General features: G+C 49.3%; 1 pseudogene; it reads left to right on the top strand.

Annotated features, from left to right (window-relative positions):
- The first annotated feature begins 1,821 nt into the window (after positions 1-1,821).
- On the top strand, positions 1,822-5,027 carry LOC115384592 (uncharacterized; annotated as a pseudogene).
- The last annotated feature ends 207 nt before the right edge of the window (positions 5,028-5,234 follow it).

Below are 5,234 nucleotides of genomic sequence, written 5' to 3'. Positions count from 1 at the left end.
AGCCTCTGAGTCCTACAGCATCCTCCATGTTTAGCTGTTTATAGTGGATGTTCAGCAGCCCATGGATATATCCAAGGGAAGCGTGGCAGCTGCTGCGTAGCTAACTCACCTCTGCCTGGGCGAGCGGTGCTCTCTGGCTGCGTGCACACTTGATTGATAACACGAGAATGCGGAAGCTTGAAATCTATTGGCTGACGCTGACCGGCGCTTTTTCGGATAACATGGCAGTCTATGAGACGAAGGCGGAGCTCATAAATAAATTTTTATATTGCTTTATGCTAATATTATATTGTAGTATCGAACCAGACTGACACATTTAAGCTCTGTTGAAAAATGATACATACGTTGGAAACAAACGGAAACTCCGGACACAAGCTTTAAATAGGGACGGGGGAGAGCAGCTGAACTTCATCCCACTGATGAGCCGGAACCACGAAAAAACGATCCAGCACCACCCCCCCTGAAAATCAAACAAACATCCTCACTACGAGGAAGCAGAGGTGCTGGCCCTGACATTGTGTGCTTTTTCAAAGTAAAAGCTCTCACAGGGGAGACATTTCAGACTCACATTGGTAGATCTTCGAAATGGCAGCGCCTTTGGAAGGGAATGACGCGCCTGTGTTAAAATAAAAACTCATGTCACAATAGAAACAAAAGAAAACATTCTTTACAAAGGTGAAAGACATTTATGCAATACACTAATTCACAATTTCATGTAATCATAGATTGAATTGCATTCATTGTAAGTGATTTTCTTTAGATTTATGTTTATAAATGGTTAATGTAACTCCTCCTAAATGTTTTTATTATTTTTTTTTATTCATTTACTTTCTGAACCATTTAGCCTGTTAAGAGTCACCAGAGCCAATCCCAACTACTTATGGGCGAGGGTGGTGTCAGCAAGATTCGGGATCAGTGACGAGGTTTGGGCTCATGCATGTGAGCGTGTTCGTGGCGATGAGGGAGAGAGGAAGATGGCAGCACACCAGAGACTTTCAGCATTGTTTCACAATGATTCATCACTGTGCAGCGTATGTATTCAGAGGGAAATGTCAGTCACATCAGGGAATTATGGGAGGTCTCTAGATCACTGAAGAAGGGGTGTCAAACATGTAGCCGACGGGCCAAAAGTGGCACGTGAGAGGGTTCAACTGGGTCACTAGCTGACCTTGAAAAACATTATTTAAAAAAAAAAAAACAACTGCAGTTCTATTTTTGGCCACTTGAGGTTGCATTATTTCTGGAAATTCTGATTATAAGCCTTCAGCATCCTGGGCATTGTCGGAAGGTGGAAAGACGTTGCCCTCCGCAAGGCCACAGAGGCAGCAGAAAAAGCCTCAAGATGGCTGTGGTTAAGAAGAGAGGAGCCATGGGGGGGCAGAGTAGTCAGGTAGCCATCTGGTCACAAGCTGGGGCCTGATCACCCCCAGCTGAGTCGCCTGGAGGAGAGCGTATGATGTTGAAAGACCTGAAACGCTTGATGAATCCAGGAACATCACTGAAGATGTGACCAGAAGCATCATAAGATGTATGAACTCACTGTACAACCTGATTTAATCAGTGACAGCCAGGAAAGACTGGCTGACAACCACGAATAGGGTGGTGATGACTGGAGAGTCAGTGGCAGCACGGAGAGACGGCAACCGGGTCAGTTAGGGCTGGCAACCCAAGCTGTGTCCTCTGAGAGGAGGACCCCCAAAACAAGCTACGAAGATCCCAAAAGAGAAATACCCCCAGGGGTGCCCGAGAGGGGGGTAGGATGAGCACCCCATACGGACGGATACGAGGCAAGACCAAGGAAATAGACAACCGGATTCGAGAATGCAATGTGAGTGTGGCAAGATCTGCAAAAACCAGCGAGGCCTCAAGATTCACCAGGAAAGGATGAAGTGCCTTGGGGCGGAAGGACCAGCACAACGCACAGGTTTGCAACCTGATGAGACGCCGGAGGAGCCAGGCCAGGAATTACCCCACAGAGCCCAGATCCTCGAAGTGCTGGAAACATTACCCCCAAACATCAAGTCCGAGCAGAGGCGGATCAAGTGGCCTGCAGCTAGTATGTCTGCTCAGTGGAGTCAGTTTGACAACGACGTTGATCAGATGCTGGAGGCAACAGGGAAGGGAGATGCAGTTAAGAAGCTCCAAGCTTTGACGACAATCATAGTTAGCATTGGAGCAGAGAGATTTGGAGTGGAAGAGGGAAAGAAAGGCCCAGCTGAAGCTCAGTCAAAGAACAAGAGACAGTTGAAAATCCATAGCATCAGGCAAGAGATGAAATCCTTGAGAAAACAATACAAGCAGGCAGGAGAAGAAGAGCGCAAAGGCTTAGCCCATCTGATGAGCATCTTGAGGAAGAAGATCAGGGTACTGCGGCGTGCTGAATGGCATAGGAGGCGGCGCCGAGATAGAGCCCGGAAGCGCGCTGCCTTTATATCAGACCCTTTCAGTTTGCCAAGCAGCTGATGGGTCAAAAGCGGAGCGGCAAGGTGGAGTGCTCTCAGCAAGATCTGGATCATTACCTCCAGCAAATGTACAGTGATCCGACAGGAGGGCAGGAATTGGGGGAATGTAAAATCCTAATAGAGCCCCCCACAACCAACAGAGCCATATGATCTATCGGAGCTACAGCTGAAGGAAGTTCAAGAGGTGGTTAAAAAGGCAAGAGCTAAATCAGCCCCAGGGCCCAGTGGTACCTCATAGAAAGTGTACAAGCATTGCCCAAAACTTTTGTTGCGCCTGTGGAAGATATTGCGAGTTATCTGGAGGAGAAGCAAAATACCAGAGCACTGGAAAGTAGCCGAGGGTGTCCTGATTCCAAAAGAAGAGAACTCCAAGCAGATAGATCAGTTTCGGATAATTTCCCTCCTGTGTGTGGAAGCTAAGATTTTCTTAAGCGTAGTCACCAACCGGCTGGGCTCATATTTAGCGAAAAACAGATTTATTGACACATCAGTCCAGAAAGGTGGTGTTCCCGAAATAGCAGGCTGCGTGGAACACACGGGTGTGGTGACACAGCTCATAAGGGAAGCCAGGGAAAACAAGGGCAATCTGGCAGTGTTGTGGCTGGATCTGGCGAACGCATATGGATCGATGCCCCACAAGTTGGTTGAGCTCACTCTGGAAAAACATCATGTTCCGTGCCGAGTGCGAGATCTTGTCTCTGATTATTACAGCAACTTCAGAATAAGAGTCTCAGCAGGAGCGATTACATCCAGCTGGCACAAAGTGGAACTTGGCATCATAACAGGATGCACTATCTCAGTCATTTTGTTCTCCCTGGCCATGAATATGCTGGTGAAATCTGCTGAACCTGAGTGCAGGGGTCCCCAGTCTAAGTCAGCTCAACGCCAACCTCCCATCCGAGCGTATATGGACGATCTTACGGTGACCACAGAGTCAGTCCCAGAATGTAGGTGGATCTTACAAGGTCTCCAGAACCTCATGGAGTGGGCGCGCATGTGCTTTAAACCTTCCAAGTCAAGATCAATGGTGCTCAGAAGAGGGAGAGTGGACGACAGGTTCCGCTTTAACATCGCTGGAATAACAATCCCATCCATCACTGAGAAGCCAGTAAAGAGCTTAGGCAAGATGTTTGACAGCACATTAAGGGATACGGCATCCATTAAAACAACCTGCGCTGAGCTGGATGGTTGGCTGAAAGCAGTCGAGCAATCAGGGCTGCCGGGGAAATTTAAGGCCTGGCTGTACCAACATGGGATTCTCCCTAGAATTCTCTGGCCTCTCCTGGTCTATGAAGTGCCTCTGTCAACAGTGGAGACCTTGGAGTGGAAGGTAAGCAGCCATCTCAGAAGATGGCTGGGACTCCCCAGGAGCTCAGCAGCATTGCACTCTATGGCAACAGCAACAAACTACAGCTGCCACTGAAATCTCTGGAGGAGGAATTCAAGGTGACTAAGACCAGAGCTGTGCTGCAGTATAGAGACTCGACGGACCCAAAGGTTTCGAATGCTGGTGTGGAGGTGAACACTGGGAGAAAGTGGAGCGCAGAGAAGTCAGTCCAACAAGCAGAGTCCAGATTGCATTTCACCAGGCTTGTGGGATCAGTGACAAGAGGAAGGGCTGGCTTGGGCTCTCTCCCGACAAGGAACGTGGCCCCAAAAGGGAATCAGGAGCAGCAGCAAGTTCAGCAGGAAGTAAGAGCAGGGCTGGAGGAAGAGAGATCCTGTAGAGCGGTGGGGATGAGCAAGCAAGGCGCTTGGTTAAGATGGGAGAGTGCAAACCAGAGGCGTGTGACCTGGGCGGACCTGTGGAGAGCAGAGCCCCAGAGGATCAAGTTCCTTATCCAGGCCGTGTACGATGTTCTCCCAAGCCCCGCCAATCTACACACTTGGGGCTTGGCAGAAAGTCCATCATGCGCAATGTGCTCCAAGCGCGGATCACTAGAGCACATTCTGAGCAGTTGTGCGAAAGCACTAGGGGAGGGCCTTTACAGGTGGAGACACGATCAGGTCCTCAAAAGCATTGCAGAGGCCATTGGGGGTGGAGTAGAGAGAGCTCGACACTCCCAGCCTGTCAAAAAGATCATGACCTTTGTAAAAGCTGGAGAAAAGAAGGCGCTCAAGACAAGAACTTCAACAGGTGTTCTGACCACTGCAAATGACTGGCAGATGTTGGTGGACCTGCAGAAACAACTGAAGTTCCCAAGTCACATTGTGAGCACCAGCCTGAGGCCAGACATCGTCCTCTTCTCCAAGTCCACAAAGCAGGTCATTATGCTGGAGCTGACTGTCCCTTGGGAAGATCGTCTGGACGAGGCCTTTGAAAGAAAACTCGCCAAATACAAGGGTCTGGTAAGCAGCTGCCAGGAGGCAGGATGGAGAGCAAGATGCCTCCCTATTGAGGTGGGATGCAGGGGCTTTACTGCCAGATCTTTGTCCAAAGCCTTCGGCATCCTGGGCATTGTCGGAAGGTGGAAAGACGTTGCCCTCCGCAAGGCCACAGAGGCAGCAGAAAAAGCCTCAAGATGGCTGTGGTTAAGAAGAGGGGAGCCATGGGGGGGAGAGTAGTCAGGTAGCCATCTGGTCACAAGCTGGGGCCTGATCACCCCCAGCTGGGTCGCCTGGAGGAGAGCGTATGATGTTGAAAGACCCGAAACGCTTGATGAATCCAGGAACATCACTGAAGGTGTGACCAGAAGCATCATAAGATCTATGAACTCACTGAGGAATATAAGTGATGTAATTATTCAATTTCTGGAGTTATGAATTATTCAA

Source organism: Salarias fasciatus, unplaced genomic scaffold (assembly GCF_902148845.1).
Source record: "Salarias fasciatus unplaced genomic scaffold, fSalaFa1.1, whole genome shotgun sequence".
Lineage (NCBI taxonomy): Eukaryota > Metazoa > Chordata > Actinopteri > Blenniiformes > Blenniidae > Salarias > Salarias fasciatus.
Note: the sequence above shows the minus strand (reverse complement) of the source record. Positions and strands in the feature narration are given on the sequence as shown.